The sequence below is a fragment of the Scyliorhinus canicula genome, chromosome 9 (genome assembly GCF_902713615.1).
Source record: "Scyliorhinus canicula chromosome 9, sScyCan1.1, whole genome shotgun sequence".
Taxonomy (NCBI): Eukaryota; Metazoa; Chordata; class Chondrichthyes; order Carcharhiniformes; family Scyliorhinidae; genus Scyliorhinus; species Scyliorhinus canicula.
Window position 1 is genome coordinate 33108367 of NC_052154.1, and position 12178 is coordinate 33120544.

A 12178-nucleotide genomic window follows, 5' to 3' on the forward strand; every position below is an offset into this window, starting at 1 on the left:
CCCTGTTTAAGAGGCGAAGACAGTAAGAAGTCTTACAACACCAGGTTAAAGTCCAACATGTTTGTTTCAAACACTAGCTTTCGGAGCACTGCTCCTTCCTCAGGTGAAAGAAGAGGTATGTTCCAGAAACATATATATATAGACAAATTCAAAGATGCCAGACAATGCTTAGAATGCGAACATTAGCAGGTAATTGAATCTTTACAGATCCAGAGATAGGGGTAACCCTAGGTTAAAGAGGTGTGACAAGCCAGGACAGTTGGTAGGATTTCGCAAGCCCAGGCCAGATGGTGGGGGATGAATGTAATGCGACATGAATCCCAGGTCACGGTTGAGGCCGCACTCATGTGTGCGGAACTTGGCTACAAGTTTCTGCTCACGATTCTGCGTTGTCGCGCGTCCTGAAGGCCTCCTTGGAGAACGCTTACCCGGAGATCAGAGGCTGAATGCCCTTGACTGCTGAAGTGTTCCCTGACTGGAAGGGAACATTCCTGCCTGGTGATTAGAGATAGAGAAATACAGCACAGAACAGGCCCTTCGGCCCACGATGTTGCGCCGAACTTTTGTCCTAGGTTAATCATAGAATTTTGGACAATTTGTCATGGCCAATCCACCCAACCTGCACATCTTTGGACTGTGGGAGGAAACCGGAGTACCCGGAGGAAACCCACGCAGTCACGGGGAGGATGTGCAGACTCCACACAGACAGTGACCCAAGTCGAAATCGAACTTGGGACCCTGGAGCTGTGAAGCAATTGTGCTATCCACAATGCTACCGTGCTGCCCTTAAGAAGTTAACCTACACTCCCTTATTCTACCCTAATCCAAGTACCTATCCAATAGCCGCTTGAAGGTCCATAAATTTTCCGACTCAACTACTACCACAGGCAGTGCATTCCATGCCCCCACTACTCTCTGGGTAAAGAACCTACCTCTGACATCCCCTCTATATCTTCCACCATTTATCTTAAATTTATGTCCCCTTGTAATGGTGTGTTCCACCCGGGGAAAAAGTCTCTGACTGTCTACTATATCTATTCCCCTGATCATCTTATAAACCTCTATCAAGTCACCCCTCATCCTTCTCCGTTCTAATGAGAAAAGGCCTAGCACCCTCAATCTTTCCTCGTATGACCTACTCTCCATTCCAGGCAACATCCTGGTAAATCTCCTTTGCACCTTTTCCAAAGCTTCCACATCCTTCCTAAAATGAGGTGACCAGAACTGCACACAGTACTCCAAATGTGGCCTGACCAAGGTTTTGTACAGCTGCATCATCACCTCACGGCTCTTAAATTCAATCCCTCTGCTAATGAACGCTAGCACACCATAGGCCTTCTTCACAGCTCTATCCACTTGAGTGGCAACTTTCAAAGAACAATGAACATAGACCCCAAGATCTCTCTGCTCCTCCACATTGCCAAAAACCCTACCATTAACCCTGTATTCCGCATTCAGATTTGTCCTTCCAAAATGGACAACCTCACACTTGTCAGGGTTAAACTCCATCTGCCACTTCTCAGCCCAGCTCTGCATTCTATCTATGTCTCTTTGAAGCCGACAACAGCCCTCCTCACTATCCACAACTCCACCAATCTTCGTATCATCTGCAAATTTACTGACCCACCCTTCAACTCCCTCATCCAAGTCGTTAATGAAAATCACAAACAGCAGAGGACCCAGAACTGATCCCTGCGGTACGCCACTGATAACTGGGCTCCAGGCTGAATATTTGCCATCCACCACAACTCTCTGTCTTCTATCGGTTAGCCAGTTTGTTATCCAACTGGCCAAATTTCCCACTATCCCATGCCTCCTTACTTTCTGCATAAGCCTACCATGGGGAACCTTATCAAATGCCTTACTAAAATCCATGTACACTACATCCACTGCTTTACCTTCATCCACATGCTTGGTCACCTCCTCAAAGAATTCAATAAGACTTGTAAGGCAAGACCTACCCCTCACAAATCCGTGCTGACTATCCCTAATCAAGCAATGCCTTTCCAGATGCTCAGAAATCCTATCCCTCAGTACCCTTTCCATTACTTTGCCTACCACCGAAGTAAGACTAACTGGCCTGTAATTCCCAGGGTTATCCCTATTCCCTTTTTTGAACAGGGGCACGACATTCGCCACTCTCCAATCCTCTGGTACCACCCCTGTTGACAGCGAGGACGAAAAGATCATTGCCAACGGCTCTGCAATTTCATTTCTTGCTTCCCATAGAATCCTTGGATATATCCCGTCAGGCCCGGGGGACTTGTCTATCCTCAAGTTTTTCAAAACGCGCAACACATCTTCCTTCCTGACAAGTATCTCCTCAAGCTTATCAGTCTGCTTCACGCTGTCCTCTCCAACAATATGGCCCCTCTCATTTGTAAATACTGAAGAAAAATACTTGTTCAAGACCTCTCCTATCTCTTCAGACTCAATACACAATCTCCCGCTACTGTCCTTAATCGGACCTACTCTCACTCTAGTCATTCTCATATTTCTCACGTATGTGTAAAAGGCCTTGGGGTTTTCCTTGATCCTACCCGCCAAAGATTTTTCATGCCCTCTCTTAGCTCTCCTAATCCCTTTCTTCAGTTCCCTCCTGGCTATCTTGTATCCCTCCAGCGCACTGTCTGAACCTTGTTTCTTCAGCCTTACATAAGTCTCCTTCTTCCTCTTAACAAGACATTCAACCTCTCTTGTCAACCATGGTTCCCTCACTCGACCATCTCTTCCCTGCCTGACAGGGACATACATATCAAAGACACGCAGTACCTGATCCTTGAACAAGTTCCACATTTCACTTGTGTCCTTCCCTGACAGCCTATGTTCCCAACTTCTGCACTTCAATTCTTGTCTGACAGCATTGTATTTACCCTTCCCCCAATTATAAACCTTGCCCTGTTGCTCGCACCTATCCCTCTCCATTACTAAAGTGAAAGTCACAGAATTGTGGTCACTACCTCCAAAATGCTCCCCCACTAACAAATCTATCACCTGCCCTGGTTCATTACCAAGTACTAAATCCAATATGGCCTCCCCTCTGGTCGGACAATCTACATACTGTGTTAGAAAAGCTTCCTGGACACACTGCACAAACACTACCCCATCCAAACTATTTGATCTAAAGAGTTTCCACTCAATGTTTGGGAAGTTGAAGTCGCCCATGACTACTACCCTGTGACTTCTGCACCTTTCCAGAATCTGTTTCCCAATCTGTTCCTCCACATCTCTGCTGCTATTGGGGGGGCCTATAGAACACTCCCAACAAGGTGACTGCTCCTTTCCTATTTCTAACTTCAACCCATATTACCTCAGTAGGCAGATCCCCCTCGAACTGCCTTTCTGCAGCTGTTATACTATCTCTAATTAACAATGCCACCCCCCCACCTCTTTTACCACCCTCCCTAATCTTGTTGACACATCTATAACCAGGGACCTCCAACAACCATTTCTGGCCCTCTTCTATCCAAGTTTCCGTGATGGCCACCACATCGTAGTCCCAAGTACCGATCCATGCCTTAAGTTCACCCACCTTATTCCTGATGCTTCTTGCATTAAAGTATACACACTTCAACCCATCTCCTTGCCTGCAAGTACTCTCCTTTGTCATTGTTACCTTCCCCACTGCATCACTACGTGCTTTGGCGTCCTGACTATCGTCTACCTTAGTTGCTGGACTACAGATCCGGTTCCCATTCCCCTGCCAAATTAGTTTAAACCCTCCCGAAGAGTACTAGAAAACCTCCCCCCCAGGATATTGGTGCCCCTCTGGTTCAGATGCAACCCGTCCTGCTTGTACAGGTCCCACCTTCCCCAGAATGCGCTCCAATTATCCAAATACCTGAAGCCCTCCCTCCTACACCATTCCTGCAGCCACGTGTTCAACTGCACTCTCTCCCTATTCCTAGCCTCGCTATCACGTGGCACCGGCAACAAACCAGAGATGACAACTCTGTCTGTCCTGGCCCTTAACTTCCAGCCTAACTCCCTAAACTTGTTTATTACCTCCACACCCTTTTTCCTACCTACATCGTTGGTACCAATGTGCACCACGACTTCTGGCTGCTCCCCCTCCCCCTTCAGGATCCTGAAGACACGATCAGAGACATCCCTGGCCCTGGCACCCGGGAGGCAACATACCTTTCGGGAGTCTCGCTCGTGACCACAGAATCTCCTATCTATTCCCCTAACCATTGAATCTCCTATTACTATTGCTTTTCTATGCTCCCCCCTTCCCTTCTGAGCCCCAGAGCCAGACTCAGTGCCAGAGACCTGGCCGCTGGGGCCTTCCCCCGGTAGGTCATCCCCCCCAACAGCATCCAAAACGGTATACTTGTTTTGAAGGGGAATGGCCACGAGGGATCCCTGCACTGTCTGCCTGTTAGTTTTCTTTCCCCTGACTGTAACCCAGCTACTCTTGTCCAGTACCTTTGGTGTGGCTACCTCCCTGTAACTCTTCTCTATGACCCCCTCTGCCTCCCGGATGATCCGAAGTTCATCCAGCTCCAGCTCCAGTACCTTAACACGGTCTCTGAGGAGCTGGAGTTGGGTGCACTTCCCGCAGGTATAGTCAGCGGGGACACCAGTGGTATCCCTCACCACCCACATCCTACAGGAGGAGCATGCAACTGCCCTAGCCTCCATCCCCTCTTACTTTACAGAATTAGCTGCCCTGTGGACCAACTGGACCTCCGCCCTCCGGCTCTGCTCCCAGTCAGCTGTACTCTAAACTCCTGGTTCCCTTCACGCTCTTTGATAAATATAGGAAATTAAATGAAAGGAGTACCTTACTCCCTCCTCACCTAACTCCCTCAGTCACCAAACTCTCACTGTAGCACTCAAATGCCACAAGCTCAGCACTCAGTGCAAACATCGTGCGATGTCCGTTCATTTGTTGTCGCAGCGTCTGCATGGTCTCGCCAATGTACCACGCTTCGGGTCATCCTTTCCTGCAGCGTATGAGGTAGACAATGTTGGCAGAGTCGCACAAGTATGTACCGCGTACCTGGTGGGTGGTGTTCCCGCGTGTAATGGTGGTATCCATGTCGATGATCTGGCACGTCTTGCAGAGATTGCCATGGCAGGGTTGTGTGGTGTCATGGTCGCTGTTCTGAAGGCTGGGTAGTTTGCTGCAAACAATAGTTTGTTTGAGGTTGCGCAGTTGTTTGAAGGCAAGTAGTGGGGGTGTGGGGATGACCTTGGCAAGATGTTCATCTTCATCGATGATGTGTTGGAGGCTGCGAAGATGATGTCGTAGTTTCTCCGCTCCGGGAAAGTACTGTACGACGAAGTGTACTCTGTCGGTTGTGTCCTGTGTTTGTCTTCTGAGGAGGCTGGTGCGGTTTTTGCTGTGGCACGTTGGAACTGTCGATCGATGACTCGAGCGCCATATCCCGTTCGTATGAGGGCATATTTCAGCGTCTGTAGATGTCTGTTACGCTCCTCCTCGTCTGAGCAGATCCTGTGTTTCCAGAGGGCTTGTCCATAGGGGATGGCTTCTTTAAAGTGTTTAGGGTGGAAGCTGGAGAAGTGGAGCATCGTGAGGTTATCTGTGGGCTTGCGGTAAAGTGAAGTGCTGAGGTGACCGTCCTTGATGGAGACGAGTGTGTCCAAGAATGCAACTGATTTTGGAGAGTAGTCCATGATGGTGGGATGGAACTTATTGATGTCATCGTGTAGTCGTTTCAGTGATTCTTCGCCGTGGGTCTAAAGGAAAAAAACGTCATCGATGTATCTGATGTTTAACGTCAGTTGAAGGCCCTGTGCGGCGAGGAGGTATTGTTCAAACCTGTGCATGAAGATGTTGGCGTATTGAGGTGCGCATTTGGTCCCCATGGCTGTTCCGTGCATCTGGATGAAGAACTTGTCATCGAAGGTGAAGACGTTGTGATCCAGAATGAAGCGGATGAGTTGCAGAATTGCTTCTGGAGATTGGCAGTTGTCGGTGTTGAGTACTGAGGCTGTTGCAGCAATGCCGTCGTCATGGGGGATGCTGGTGTGGAGTGCCGAGACGACCATTGTGACGAGGAATGTTCCTGGTTCAACTGGTCCATGGGTGCTGAATTTCTGTAGGAAGTCCGTCGTGTCGCGACATAAGCTGGGCGTACCTTGTACGATGGGTTTCAAGATGCCCTCAATGTAGCCAGAGAGGTTCTCACACAGGGTCCCATTGCCTGAAACGATAGGACAGCCTGGCGTGTTGGCCTTGTGTATTTTCGGGAGGCAGTAGAGATCGCCAATGCGGGGAGTACGTGGGATGAGAGCACGTAGGGTGCTCTGTAGGTCTGGATCCAAGTTCTTGATCAGTCTGTTGAGTTGGCGGATGTGTTCCTTGGTCGGATCTGCGGGTAACTGTCTATAGTGTTCCTGGTTGTTGAATTGTCGGTATACTTCTTTCCAGTAGTCCGTTCTGTTCAGTATGACGGTGGCCCCTCCTTTGTCTGCTGGTTTGATGACGATGTTGCGGTTGGTCTTGAGCACGCAGATGGCATTGCGTTGTGCTTGGGTGATGTTCGGGCCTGTCTTGTGAATGAGACTGATGAATCTGGCATTGATGCGACTCCTGACTGCTTGAGCATACATGTCGAGTCTAGGGCAGCGGCCTTCCAGAGGGGTCCAATTCGACTCGGTTAACCTGGTGTTGTAAGACTTCTTACTGTGCTCACCCCAGTCCAACGCCACACTGCAAATCTCTCGGTCTGCTGTTCCGGTTTATTGGTAGTCTCCTTGGGTTCGCTGTTGGCCTCTTGGGGTCTGTGGAAGAATTCCCGGAGCCTCATTCGCCTGATTAATTCTTCCGTGTCCGCCACGAGACTAACGGGGTCCATTTTGGCGGTGGTGCAGAAATTGAGCCCTCTGCTGCAGACTTCGATTTTGTCTGGTTGAAGGGTGTAATCCGGCACGTTGACAATAGATTTCCCTGTATTGTTTTCTACTGTGATACCGGGGGAGGCTTGGTGCTGCTGGTGGTGATGCCGAGTTTCTCAAGCTTCCTGTTCTTGGTGTGCATATAGGTGGCATAGTATCGTTGTCTCATGTTTGGCTGTGTTCCGCAGCGGTCTGCTGTGTCCTGAGCGCAAGTTGAGAATATGGCCATAATCTTGGTTTCCAGGTTGCGTCGTCTGCTGTAGAGCTGGCGTACGAGGTGGTTGAGGAGTGTGAGAGAAGTGCGATGGCAGAGTCTCTCAGCATAATCTGTGTTGTAGGTTGACTTGAGTGGGTTTGTGATCTGTAGCCCTTTCGGGATCTTGTCTGCTTTCTTGCATCTTTGTAGAAACTTAATGTCTGTGTCTATATGCGCGATTTTCCTGGAGATTCTCTCCACTTTGAGCCGGCAGTTTGCGGTGTCGATGGTAGCCATGATGTGGAGATGCCGGCGTTGGACTGGGGTGAGCACAGTAAGAAGTCTTACAACACCAGGTTAAAGTCCAACATGTTTGTTTCAAACATTAGCTTTTGGAGCACTGCTTCTTCCTCAGGTGAAATAAGAGGGGCAGAAATGGGAAATTACAGGCCGGTAGCCTGACTTAAGTCATTGGTAAGATTTGCGAGTCCATTATCAAAGATGAGAGTGCAGAGTACTTGGAAGTGCATGATAAAATAGAACTGAGTCAGCACGGCTTTGTCAAGGGGAGGTCATTACTGACAAATCTGTTTGAGGAGGTAACAAGGGAGTTAGACAAAGGAGAACCAGTGGACCTCATCTATTTAGATTTCCAGAAGGCATTTGACAAGGTGCTGTGTAGGAGGCTGTTAAATAAGTTAAGAATCCATAGTGGTAAAGATAAGTACTGCATGGATAGAGGATTGGCTGACTGGCAGAAGGCAGAGAATGGGGATAAAGGGATCTTTTTCAGGATGGCAGCCGGTGACTAGTGGTGTGCCTCAGGGGTTGGTGTTGGGACTACAACTTTTCACAATATAGATTAACGATCTGGAAGAAGGAACTGAGGGTACTGTTGCTAAGTTTGCAGATGATACAAAGATATGTAAAGGGACAGGTTGTATTGAGGAAGCAGGAGGGCTGCAGAAGGACTTGGACAGACTAGGAGAGTGGGCAAAGAAGTGGGAGATGATGTACTTTGGTAGGAAGAAAGGAGGCATAGACTAGTTTCTAAATGGGAAAAGGCTTAGGAAATCAGAAGCACAAAGCGACTCAGGAGTCCTTGTTCAAGATTCTCTTAAGGTGAACATGCAGGTTCAGTCGGCAGTTAGGAAGGCAAATGCAATGTTAGCATTCATGTCGAGAGGGCTAGAATACAAGAGCAGGGATGTACTTCAGAGGCTGTATAATGCCCTGGTCGGACCACAACATAGTATTGTGAGCAGTTCTGGGCCCTGTATCTAAGGAAGGATGTGCTGGCCTTGGAAAGGATCCAGAGGAGGTTCACAAGAATGATCCCTGGAATGAAGAGCTTGCCATATTAGGAGTGGTTGAGGACTCTGGCTCCGTACTCAATGGAGTTTAGAAGGATGAGCGGGGGATCTTATTGAAACTTACAGGATACTGAGAGGCCTGGATAGAGTGGACGGGAAGAGGATGTTCCCACTAGTAGGAAAAACTGGAACCCTAAGCCACAGCCTCAGAGTGAAGGGACGATCGTTTAAAATTGAGATGAGGAGGAATTTTTTCAGCTATAGGGTGGTGAATCTGTGGAACTCTTTACCGCAAAAGGCTGTGGAGGCCAAGTAACTGAGTGTCTTTAGGACAGAGACATAGTTTCTTGACTAATGAAGGGATCAGGGGTTTTGGGAAGAAAGCAGGAGGATGGGGATGAGAAACATATCAGCCATGATTGAATGTCGGAGCAGACTCGATGGGCCAAATGGCCTAATTCTGCTTCTGTCTTATGGTCTTATAACTAGGGTAGGCAATAAATGTTGGCTTAGCCAGTGGTACCCACATTTCCAAAATGAATACATTTTAAAAATCTCCCGCCGATATATAAATCTGCCATTCCAGTAGTACTCTGTTGGGATTCAGAAGCTACTCAACCATTACGTTCCACTGTTTACAAATTCATCAGTTATTCAATTGGATTATAGACCATGTCAGAACTAAAGCCTTTGCTGCTCAACAGATGGTTTCACAACCCAAGGCCAGATGCTGAAGCTCAGCTATGAACCAGAAAAACTATGGGTGAATGAGTGTTGTAATTTTATTATTATGCATCTTCTTATTTATATCCATTGCTGATGTCATCAATAAGTGTGATATCATTAGTTGTTGTTACCTGCGTATATTCGTATTAAACTGCCATTAGTTCTAATTCTGTTCTGCTTTTATTAGATGTTTTTGAGTCCATACTATATTTTAAACTTTATTTTTATATATTAAAGATTAACTTTATTTATTAACATAATTAACAATACGTTTCGACTACCTGTTTGTGGTCAAGTTACCACATCTTTTTGTTGACGAGAATAAAAAAAAAGAGTTTCAGCATATTCAACAAAAAGTTTTGCTAAGCTAACCAATGGAAGACAAGTTAGATGAACCATGACTATGCTGGATCCATCAGTGAGTTTGTGGAAGAGAACTGCTAGAGCAGCACGGTAGCACAGTGGTTAGCATAGTTGCTTCACAGCTCCAGGGTCCCAGGTTCGACTCCCGGCTTGGGTCAGGGTCTGTGTGGAGTCTGCCTGTTCTCCCGTGTCTGCGTGGGTTTCCTCCCACAGTCCAAAGATGTGCAAGTTAGGTGGATTGGTTATGCTAAATAGCCCATAGTGTCCCACAAAAGGTGGGGTTACAGGGATAGGGTGGAGGTATGGGCATGGGTGCTCTTGCCAAGGGCCGGTGCAGACTCGATTGGCCAAATGACCTCCTTCTGCACTGTAAGTTCTATGATTCTAACTGGATTGAACATGTGGAAAGTTTGGAACACTTTTTCTTGGCAAATGAGATCGCAGACGACGCTAGAAAGCACACAATTCTCGTGTGCACGGAACAAAGACTTACAAGCTAGTGAGAAATTTAGCTACACCATGGAAACCAGGGGATATTTCATTTGCGGTTTTAGTTACGATCCTAAGATCTCAATAATTGTACAATATTTCAAATTCCATAGTCATTTTCAGAAGGCGGGACAGTCTGTAGCTAAATTTATTGCCGAATTATGCCAGCTCTCTAACATTGCGAGTTTGGGAAAGCTTTGGAAGAAATTATTTGGGGACAGACTAGTTTATGGCATTAATGAGGACAATATTCAGCGGTGTTTGCTCGGAGAAGCACATTTACTTTTAAGAAGGCTCTAGAAATTTCTCAGGGCATGGAAATGGCTGCCAATAATGCAAAAGATATTCAGAAAGCCAATCACAGCATGCAGGCAAGTGCACTGCATCAAGTAGAAAAAGCTGCAAGTAAAAAGGTGAAGACAGTGGAGTGTTTTAGGTGTGGAGCGCCACACTATGTGTATCATTATACATTTAGAGACACTGATTGTCAACAGTGCAACAAGGGGCATTTAGTGAGGAAGTGCCGGATTACGAAGAAAAAGTCGAAAGCTGAGCAGGGTACTTCAAATGCAAGGAAGCCTCAGTCGACGGTGTATCTCCTGGAAAGCTCAGGCCAGGCAGAGGAGCACTATTACGACATTTTTAATACGAGCGAGGGGCGTGCAGAGCCCATTTATGCCACAGTGGAGGTCGATGGACAAAAATCATGGGGAGGTGGACGTAGGAGCCTCTTCATCGGTAATCAGTGAGGAGACCTTCAGGAGGATATGGGGTTCTAAGCAGGCACAAGCCCTTACTCTCAGAATCATAGAATTTACAGTGCCGAAGGAGGCCATTTGGCCCATCAGGTCTGCACCAGCCCTTGGAAAGAGCATCCTACCGAAACCCATGCCTCCACCCTATCTCCGTAAACCAAACCCCACCTAATGTTTTGGACACTAAGGGACAATTAAGCATAGCCAATCCACCTAGCCTGCACATCTTTGGACTGTGGGAGGAAACCGGAGCACCAGGAGGAAACCTACGCAGACACGGGGAGAATGTGCAAACTCCACACAGTTACCGGAGACCAGAATTGAACCCGAGTCCCTGGAGCTGTGAGGCAGCAGTACTAACTACTGTGCCACCGTACCGCCCCTCAGGCAGGAATCAACCTTCGGACGTACAACGGCGATATTACACCATTGCTTGGAGTGTTATAGGTACACATTGCGTATAAAGCAAAGAAGAAAGAGCACGGTTCCTGGTAATAAATACACATGGACCTGGTCTACTTGGGCTTAACTTGCTCAGGAGAATTCAGCTGAACTGGGGTGAGATAAAGCACACAAAAGGTAACAGAGGACATCATTCAGAAACATCCTGACGTTTTCAAAGACCAACTGGATACATTGCAGGGCACTACAATTAAATTGTTCGTAGATCCTCAGGCTACTTCCTTTTTCAAACCGAGGACAGTGCCCTACACCAAGAAAGGAAAAGTGGAGGAGTTGATGGAGTCACCAGTGTTATTGTGTAGATCAAAGCGTAGTCTCAAAGCTCCTGAAGACTGATGTATAATTGAGGTATTACTTTAATTGTATTTTTGTCTTTAAGGTGGATTCAAATTTAAGGGGGGGAAGAAGTATTATAGAGTGTTATTATTCTTATTTAAATCCGTTGCTGATATCAGTAAGTGCTGTGATTTCATTAGTTCTCGTTGTTACCTGTGTCTGTTCATATTTTACTGCCGTTAGTTCTAATTCTGTTCTGTTACTGTTATATTGATGTTCAGCTAGCTGCTCCCATGTTTGAGTTCATTCTGCCTATATATTAAATAAGATTAACTTTATTAACAACTGTTTTCGACTAGTCTTCTGTGGTCAAGTTACCACACAATGTATGTACAATTTTAAAATGCAAGCATAAATTTGAATGCTACCCTCACACACTTGTTACTGAAGAAGCTGCTGCAATGTCTGCCAGTTTTCAGAGGCAGGATGACACCAAGTCCCACTGTTACGATTTTGGCCCAGACCCTCAAGTTTTTGCTATGATTTGGTCAGGGACCAGTAACCTATTGTTTAAAGTAGGCCCCGTTCGAGATCAAAGGTATTTGCAAAGACAATAAAGGCCCAAGATTCCATAGATTGTGAACAAACAAAATAAACTTCACTATACAAGGTTAGAAAGATAAAACAATTTACAATCCTATACTCCCAACATTCAGAATTAACATGAGGTA

General features: G+C 46.8%; 1 long non-coding RNA gene across 1 annotated transcript in view; it reads left to right on the forward strand.

Annotated features, from left to right (window-relative positions):
* The window catches only part of LOC119971226, a 41100-nt gene that overhangs the window by 7146 nt on the left and 21776 nt on the right, over positions 1 to 12178 (forward strand). The window lies entirely within an intron of this gene.